The sequence below is a fragment of the Podarcis pityusensis genome (genome assembly GCF_964106645.2).
Source record: "Podarcis pityusensis genome assembly, chromosome: 3".
Lineage (NCBI taxonomy): Eukaryota > Metazoa > Chordata > Lepidosauria > Squamata > Lacertidae > Podarcis > Podarcis pityusensis.
Window position 1 is genome coordinate 52,486,141 of NC_138026.1, and position 10,129 is coordinate 52,496,269.

The 10,129-nt window shown below is 41.2% G+C and overlaps 1 long non-coding RNA gene across 1 annotated transcript; it reads left to right on the forward strand.

Moving 5' to 3' along the window:
* Window positions 1-4,038: 4,038 nt before the first annotated feature.
* On the forward strand, window positions 4,039-7,973 carry LOC308473059. Its single transcript, XR_013983881.1, has 3 exons — window positions 4,039-5,297; window positions 6,157-6,238; window positions 7,593-7,973. It is a non-coding gene; the product is annotated as an uncharacterized lncRNA (long non-coding RNA).
* The last annotated feature ends 2,156 nt before the right edge of the window (window positions 7,974-10,129 follow it).

Sequence of the window (10,129 nt, forward strand, 5' to 3'; positions counted from 1 at the left end):
AAGATTGCTCTGTGCGATATATAGAATGGCTCTTAAACTCTCTGAAATGTGCAGATTACAAGCCTTGGCTTCTTAATTATGTTAAACTAATTATTTCCATCCATCCCCCAAAGATGTCCACTATTGCATCACTCAAGATTCTTGGTCACTTGTAGAATTAACTGCATAGTTAACAAATTTCTGCTCCTCCTCCCTGAACATGTCTGGCTTCTACAAGCAGTAGCATGAGTGAAAAGTGCTTTGTGTCACCAGTACAGTTGGTTAGCCAGCTGGAAGCAAAATGCTAGGTTAGACAGCCATGCGGCCTTCTATAGTAGTCTGCTAGATTCCAGTCTACACTGAAGTTGGATAATTGATCTTAATGTTGGACAGTCATTTATTTTCCTAGTACAGGAAACACTGCTGTGGATTTTAAATTATTGCAGGGATTATTTCTCAAACAATATACTATCGGATGTCCCATAGTGGAACTACCTAATTAAATGAGTGCCGCTGCATAGCAAGTGGAGGATTAAATCGTTGGATGTTGAAAAAGAATAGCACACAATAGAATTCTATGGAACAATTGAGTTTACCATGGAAATGTACTGTTGAATATTTTGAATTGGCAGCTAACTTACACAGTACTTGATGAACAAAAGTATTGAAGCTGCATTCTTACCTTGAAGCAGCCCATTTGTTAAATAGCACTTTCTTTCTAAGGCTGAATTAGGTGCTGGTATCTTACTAAGCCTCATGTGCCAGATCGTGATTTCCATTTTTTAAATCAATGAAGAATCAGTGTTGTAATTCAAGGCATGCATATGTGATGATAATAATAATTTTATTATTTATACCCCGCCCATCTGGTTGGGTTTCCCCAGCCACTCTGGGCGGCTTACAACATACCTGAAAACATAATACTGTAATAACATCAGTCCTTAAAAACTTCCCTAAACAGTGCTGCCTTCAGATGTGGAAGTAAATCCCACTTCTGAGAAAATGTGGTTGGAGCTGGACTTTCAGTTCAAAAGATATGTACTCAGACACAATCCCCATTGATTTCAGTGGGAAATGTAACAATCTCAGAGTTACTGACCCGAGGCCATTTTTGTTATGTCTGAGTTGAGATTTGAATGCAAGGATTTAAGACTTGACGCTCTGTTGGCTGGCCCATCATGATCGCTAACAATGTTTTCCAGTAGCCTGATCATAGTAAATTATAGTAGGTTTTTAAGATAACGGATGAGATTCAACATAACATGAATGGATGTCTGTTGTGCTCACATACAGTAATGGGACCTTGCTCCCTTGCAGTCCCCATTCCCAAAATGATTACTCCAGAGGGTTGAGGGATCTTCTGGAGATGATACTTCCCTAGGCTGGAGAAGAGAAACCAAAAGTCCTGTTGCACAAGTGGGTTTTTGCTCCACAAGATGCATTTGGTTGTCACCAAGCTGAGAACTGATTAAAACAAATTCTTCTGAAAGGATTGTGTGCAATAGCCAGCTTGTGCTCTATGAACATCCTGATTGTTCAACAAATTTTAGCTGTGGAGTCTTATACAGTGCCATCCTTCAGCAAAGTGCATTGTACTTGTTCCTATACCCGCTAGTACTAAGTTCCATTGAATTCAGTGGGGCATATTTTTTAGTAAACGTGTATAGAATTGTACTGGAAATTTCACAGGCTGCCAAATATTTTAGAACAAAGATAATCTAAATCCACCATAAAGCTTTGTCTTCCACAGATTAATAACCAGTGATCCCTCCCTCCTCTCCCACTCCCAGTGCTACTATTTTTGTTAAAAAACAACAACAACCATAATCTTCCTGATCTATATTCACTAAAATTAGGTGGTGGTGATGTCACCCTATGTAAAGAATTGTAATGAAATAAATGGAAGAGCAACAAGTGTTCTGAAATGTTGGACTATGTCATAGCAATCCTATTTGGGGGGGGGGCATTCATGGCATAGAAAGTACCCTATCCAAGCCCTTTTGGGCTTGCACCAGTCAGGGCAGAGGCTGTGGGGTGGCACATTTTCCCCCAAGCAATTTTTGTGTGTTTCCTCTTTTATTTTCTGCCCATTGGTTCCTATGGGAGGGAAATTCCCTATGCCAGTATCAGGACTGGATTCATTTTCTTCCTGGGTAGGATTCTCTGGATCCAAGGCCTCCCTCAGTCTGCCCCAGCATGCCCCTGGCACACACATTACCTATAAATAAACATAGACCCAATTCATTTCTGTTAGCTTATCTGGAATATGGCTTGAATGTAGAATGAATGGCTTTGAAACCAACAGTCAAAGCTGTGATAAACTTACAGTATCCATTTATGCCTGTATACTCTTGACTAATTATGAGAATTACCAAATATGTTTCCTAAAAGCTATTTTAAAGGTTCTGTACCTAATGACTGTATAATATGTCCAACATTTAGTAAGTGGGGTTTGAAAGTGTTTACAAGCTGTTCCGGGCACTTTACGCCAGCTAATCAAAAAGTGGTTGTAACTGAGCTGTAATTTTAGAAAGCACTTGAATATATTTGGGATTGGCCTTTTCAAAGACCAACAAAAGTATTGACACTCAAGACTGAAACATGTTGAAGAAGAAAAGAATATTTATTTTGAACTGTTCCCCTGCCCCTGTTGTACAGTGTTGCAGTTGATAGTTACTTGTTAACATTTTCTGGAGACAAATAAGTATGTTTGCACGCTTCTGGGCACCACAATTTCTCCAGGGAGACAAGAGAATAATAATTGTGTATGACTACATGGGACGATATAGAAGTAAAACTGCCATTAATCAATTTACCTTGGAGTAAGGAAAGCAAGTTAACATTGAAAGTGCTAATTTACTCAGCTGTATGTGTGGATGGGTTTGCCTAGGGTGCTTCAAAACAAAACCAAGCTGTCTATTTAAATAATGTGAATATGCTATGAACTTAAATTGAAGAACAATCTTGTTGCATGTGAGATTTTTCCCCATTTCCACAGGTTAAGATGCACTTCCTTTTTTAAGGAATCCAAGTCCACTAATCCTTGACCCAAATAAGAATCAAAGCAAGAAAAAGAGGGTTCTTCTTCTTTTCCTCCTCCACCTCCTCTGGTTGGGCACTGAGTATAGGTCAACTATCTGCAAAAGATCATTGGTGTCTACCTGCAAGTCTTAGCCTTTGAATGTCATCAAGCCGTCCTGGAACTGCATGGGGCAAATGTGCTTGGTTGATTTCAGCCAGAGAAATCAACATTACTTTCTGACCTTTGCTTAACCGTTTGCTGGCATTTGCATTCTGCACTGCAGAAGACTACTCCGAAGCTATGCTAATGTGTGCTGAGTTCCTTAAGGATTCCATCTCTTTTCATGCACCACATCTAGAAATCTGTTAATTTCACGTGCACCAAGGGTGGAGAAGCTCAGGCCTGGGAGTGAAGAGTAGACTTCCAGGCTTCTCTATCAGGCCCTTAGGACTGTTCTCAGACCATGTCTCTTCCCCAGGTCACCCCCCCACCCCCCCCCCACACACAATGGCCCTGCTCCAAGCCCTCAAGTGTGTCATCCAGTGGAATGTATCCTTGCTTGGATGTGTGCTTGAGAGAGAGAGAGAAGGGTGGGAAGGGGAAGCGGACTTTTGTGTTGTTGTTGGAATGCAACCTATTGTACAAAGGTAAAAGTTGTATCAGTTGCTCCATCCACTTTTTGCCTCTGCCTACACTGGCATGTAAGGGACGCAGGTGGTGCTGTGGGTTAAACCACAGAGCCTAGGGCTTGCCGATCAGAAGGTTGGCGGTTCGAATCCCCGTGACAGGGTGAGCTCCCGTTGCTCGGTCCCAGTTCCTGCCAACCTAGCAGTTCGAAAGCACGTCAAAGTGCAAGTAGATAAATAGGTACCGCTACAGCAGGAAGGTAAACGGCGTTTGCGTGCGCTGCTCTGGTTCGCCAGAAGCAGCTTAGTCATGCTGGCCACATGACCCGGAAGCTGTACGCCGGCTCCTCGGCCAATAAAGCGAGATGAGTGCCGCAACCCTAGAGTCGGTCACGACTGGACCTAATGGTCAGGGGTCCCTTTACTTTTACCTTACACTGGCATGTAGCCCATCAGGTAACATGGCCATGATAATGATGGGTTTTTCTCAAATTACACCTGTCCCCTACATATGTCAGCATCATACACTTGATTTGCTCAACAGGAGGACCATGCATCTTTTCTTAAACATATTCCTAACCTCCACAGGGTTTAAGGGCAATTTGGATGGTCTGCCCCTAAGGTCTGAATCTTTCCCCCAGAAACTCTGGGGGTATTTCTTGCCCTTAATGGTGGCCCTGTCCAAACCCGGTTGATCTCTGGAATAGGAGGATGACCTGGGTGGGTGACATAATTTATCAAGTGCTTTCTTGATACATCAGGAAGAACTTTCTGAACAGTAAGAGTTTTTTAAGCAGAAGTGTTGAATGGCCATTTGTGATGGATGTTTTAGCTGAGATTCCTGCATTGATTCTATGAGTCTTCTACTGGTTTTCTGAGGAGCTTGGAGTGATGGAAAGGCAGGGATGGTGGTTAGAATGCAGGGCAGAAACTCAGACTTAAGCTGACTGAACATGGACCAGACTCTAGTCTGTAGTAGCGATTGCAAAGGAAGCTGACTTCTCCATCACCATTGCATCTGCCCAGGGTCACTCTGTGGAGCTGATACAAGTGTTGAAGTGCCCATTTCATATTGCTCTCAGTAGTGTTTATGGAGGGTGGGCCGAGTGAGAGAGCAGAAGAGCCTTGCTAGCCTGCTGTGACCAATTTGCATACCATTATTGGATATAGTCATTCATAAAATCACTCCAGCATGAACTCCATATTAACTACTGACATTGTTTTGGATGTCTGCATATGCAATGGGAGTAAAGAGGGAAAATGTAAGCGGCAAGATTGGCCAACCACCCGAGGTGTGTATATGAAATGTCATTGTCCAGGATAGAACAAAATGTCAGATCAATCTCCCAGGTAAACCAGTCCAATCGTCCTGATACTTCTCTCTCCAGGCCTTGGGTTGGTAGGTCATTGACCCCACTACCTGCAACATTTTGCTTCCTTTTACACCAATGCCTATGCAAACTTCCAGAACAAAATTGAATGTGGAATAACACATAGGTTCAAGTTAAATTATTAAGAAATTGTGATAAATTGTCTGCTGTTCCCTCCCTGACTTGCCAACGATACCTTTGCTGTTTATAACCTCCATTTCTTTCTCTTTCGCAACATGACCCATTGCATGTCTGCTCAGAAGAAAGCCCTACGTGGTGTTCAGAGGAGCTTTGTGTCAGGTAAGTGTGCATAGGATGGCAGCCTCTCCCTAGATCACTGCAATTGTCTTCCTTGTCTCTCCCTGTTTATTGGATAGCAAGGGATGTGGGTGGTGCTGTGGGTTAAACCACAGAGCCTAGGACTTGCCGATCAGAAGGTTGGCAGTTTGAATCCCCGCGATGGCGTGACCTCCTGTCGCTTGGTCCCTGCTCCTGCCAACCTAGCAGTTCAAAAGCATGTCAAAGTGCAAGTAGATAAATAGGTACAGCTCTGGCGGGAAGGTAAACGGCGTTTCTGTGCGCTGCTCTGGTTTGCCAGAAGCGGCTTAGTCATGCTGGCCACATGACCCGGAAGCTGTACGTCGGCTCCCTCGGCCAATAAAGCGAGATGAGCGCCGCAACCCCAGAGTCGGTCACGACTGGACCTAATGGTCAGGGGCCCCTTTACCTTTGGGGAAATCCACATACCATGTCTATTTTTATTCACTTTCTGGAACTGCTCTCTAGCACAGATTTGTCACCCTGGATTTTGGACTGGAGGAGCAACTATTTGCATATGCAGAGTCAATGACAGGCAACTGATGATGGGCAGGTTATACTTCCCTTAAACATTTTGTTTTCTATCATTCTTCAATTCACATGTGAAAATCATGTGTCAGTACTCCAAAATCAAGCAAAACAGATGCAATGCACTGATCTGCACAGCAAACCAAAACACAGGATTAGTTTCAAAATCAAGTTATTTGTCACCGAAGTATACTTATGTTAGGAGCGTACGGAAGTGAGATTTCTACCTGTAGTGTCCCTTCACAGGTCTGTTTTGAAAAGTAAATGGATTTTGAATCTTAATGTAGTGTTTTGTGTGCCTGTTTCCTGACAGGTATTTATCTATGGAGGATAAAATTTAGATCACAATTGGCCCCTTCAGGGAGGCTTTCAATTTAAACATCTTTGTAAGTCAGGTATGTAAGCCTCATAGATTATACTTTCACTAGTATTCACCTTCCAGGGCAAAAATGACTGTTATACAAAGCTAATATTAACGAAGCTGAATGCAGCACTTTAATTAAGAATGGGGAGAAACCAATGTATTAAAAGCAGATACATATTTTGAACAGATTTGATAATTATGTAGAAAATGAATGTGGAAAGAAGTATCGGTTTTATAGAAAGCTCTCTGGTGACACAGTGAGGCCACTGTAGTGTATTACTTCAGTGCGTCTATTTGTCTAGTTTGCTGCTAAATACACTGCCACAGAGAGAATATGTTTATTATATGAGTATAAAAGAAATGTTTCAAAATAGTCACTGGGGTGGGGAACCCCAAACACTATATTAAGCCAGTTCAGAAAGTCTTGGTAGGCTTTCTCCATAAATTCTGTTCTTAGTGGGCCGGATCATCAGTCTGGATAGCTCAGTTGGTTAGAGCTTGGGGTTGATAACACCAAGGTTGCTGGTTTGATCCCCACATGGGACAGCTGCATATTCCTGCATTGCAGGGGGTTGGACTAGATGATTCTCAGGGTCACGTTCAACTCTACAATTCAGTGATCTAGCAGGTTTATTTGCAATATAGGCTGGTGAAGCAGCAATTTGTGTCTCCACAACTCCTTAAGTTGGTTCTCTCCTCACCAATCAGCAGTGGAAGCTGGTTGAATGAGAATGAGCAGGCTGGAAGCTTCCCAGTGAGTTTGTGAGTGCAAATTTATTTGCACTCAAGATTTCTCAGGTCTAAATTGACCATTAAATTGAACATTATCTCCATTGGGCTATGCTGTTTGTGTATTCACCAAAGACAAGTTTTGGTCTTTCTGTTCCATGTGAACCTCACTGAATAGCATTTTCAACACGGAGGTGCTTTGTGCAGAAGCAGTACCATGCAAGGGCTCTGATCCCTTGCACTCCAGTGCTGCTACTGTAAGGGATATGCTACTACTTAAATGTGTGATTCTTGTGATTGTGCACGGGACAAGGTCAAGAACATTTAGATGTTGCAATGTGAGGCATGCTGCTGTAAATCTATGGGTGCAATTTTGAAGCAACATGATGATTTCTTGATGCAATAGAACAAACAGTTTTAGGCAGAGACTAACAGTAACAAAAGAAAAATAAGTGATGCCTGTAATTAGAAATAAGGTCATGAATCAGCCCACAGTTCAGTATGAAATTAGTACTATATAGTACATAACGTTCCAGGCAACCTCTTAAAAGAGGTATGTGTGACTGCTTGCTTATATATATTTAAATCTCCCTGACAGAGCAAGAGGTTTCCCCCCCCTTTTGCACTCATTATAATTTTTCTGTAATTCTTTTCAGATGGCTGAATTAATTTTACTGATTCAGCGAGAGTTGCTCTTTGAAAAATGGTATATGATCACTCAGCACCCAGCAGACCTTTTCAGCAGGAAACACCTTTGAGCTGAGCCATGAAACTCTTTCTGCTTAGATATTCATGTGTGTCATGTAAAAGCCAGCCAGCAAACTAGCTCATAAGTTCAGGGTGATAATGTTGTTTTCCTCCACTGAAACCCCGGTCCTAATTCATTTGTCAAAGTACATCTAGGAAACTAATCTGGCATATGTATAACAAACTGATCCACCTGGATGGCTGTTTACCAGATGGTATTGCTAGTTCTGGCCTTGACATTTTTATTTTTAGGTTTTCTAGGAAAACCTTTTGATTCTGACCTTTCAAACAATGCAGGAACCAAGTGTGTCTGAACTTGCTAGATATTTCAGCATAATGTAATATAGATTATTAAAAACTTAAATAAATTCTCTGCCCACTATTGACTACTCAGTGCTTTGCTAAAGTGCACTCATTTACACACACACACACACACACACACACACCTTTTTAAAAAATATCCCTAGGTTTGGAATGTTAAGTAGATGGATGCCAATATAACCACAATGTTGTATGTAACAGGATGAATGGGATTTTTTAGTCAAAATGGCATACCTGAAACCTGTAGCTGGTCCTTGTCAAATAAACATAAGGAAAAATGTGTTTTCCACCTATTACACTCTTTAAAGTTGTATTGAATGAATAAACAAATGCAGTCATATCTTGGTTGTTGAATGGCTTGGCTCCTGAACAAATCGGCTCCCGAACGCCGCACACATGGAAGTGAGTATTCCGGTTTGCAAACGCTTTTTGGAAGCTGAATGTCCAACATGGCTTCTGCGGCTTCCAATTGAGTGCAGGAAGCTCCTTGGTTTTTGAATGGTTCTGGGAGTCGAACGGACTCCCAGAATGGATTACGTTTCACAACCAAGGTACCACTGTACAGGCAACACCCCATTTATGCAAGACTTATGTTTCAAAGCACCATGCATTTAAGTGAAATCGTGTATATTTGAAGTGCCATTGAAAAAGCCTGCAAACACCCTATTCTGTCCCTGCCCCACTCCTTTTTGTGACATTTTGGGGTCACTTCTGGGTTCATTGCGATGCGCATGTGCACGGCTGCACGGTTGCACACTTATGGAACACACGTAAATGGGGGGTTTCCTGTACACAGGTAAATAAGATATATAAATAAACAATACAAAAAAATAAGAGGGGGAGTACATTTCAACTGCTATTATATTATCTGCCTCCTCAGAAGTCCCAATATGTTCAATGGGATTTACTCCCAGGGAAGTGTGTGTATACAATTGCAGATCTAACTTCTTAAAACAACAAAAAACAAGCCCAAAATATGACTATGCTATCCCAAAGTCCACTTAGAATAAGTCCATTATAGAAAAGTATGTATCTCTAGGTCCTTTGAGAAACTTAATGATGCCTAGTTGATGCTAGCATGACAAGGTCTTTTCAGTGGTGGTTCCCCTGTTGTAGAATGCCCCCTCCCCAGTGAGGTTTGTCTGTCTCCATCATTATTAGCTTACAGGAGGAGTTTGAAAACGTTCCAAGCATTTGGTGGTTAAAGAATACTGTTTATAGCAACCTTGAGATCATCAAGTATGTTTTTAATTGTAACTGTTTTTAAAATGTTTTAAGTGCTCAGGATGCTTTTATATATATATATATATATATATTGTGGATGGGTTTGCTGCCCTGGGCTCCTTCTAGTTTTTTATAGCACTGACCACAAACTATTAGCTGAGTAGAAGTGAAACAGCTGGAGTGGAAAAATTTGCAGAAACTGTGTTAAGTTTCCTTTTTACACACTTTCATTGTTTTCTTTTTAAAATGTGATGGGTTGTAACCAAATATTATGTTTGCACCTCAGGGTTTCTATCCCCCCTCCTTCCTCCTGCAGCCTCCTTCTCTAAATATAAGGTTACCTTACAGTATTTTGTGCTTCTTTTTTTGTTCACATTTTACAAAGCTCTGATGAGTGGATGAATTTTTGCCTAGGTCTTATTTTTTTGCTCTTTGAGCCATCAAGTTCATGATATACCGTTGGCTTCCAGTTTCACTAAAATTATTATCCATTTTTCTTTTGAAAAGATCAAAAGGGCAAGAGATAAATTTTGCAATTGCACCCTTCAAGTGATGCCAAAGTTCGTCTGCTTGCTATACTAACTTCCTCGTTATCATACAATTAAACAGAGGACCTGATTTTTTTAAAAAATTGCAATGAAATATCCAAAGCTTTCTTGCTTTGGTTTAAAAGAATCTTTGATCATACTTTTTTAACAGATTTCCAAATGCAATATATTTTGCAGGTGGGTGGGGAACACATTCAGGTCAAACTGAGGCTGTAATTTCTGCCTTTGATGATGGAATGTGAATTTTTGGCAACAATGAAAGCTGATCAGTGCAGATCATGAGCTTGCTCCAGATGTATTAGATATTTCACAGTGTCCATTTCCATCTAGGTCAGGTGTTTGCATTTGTACAT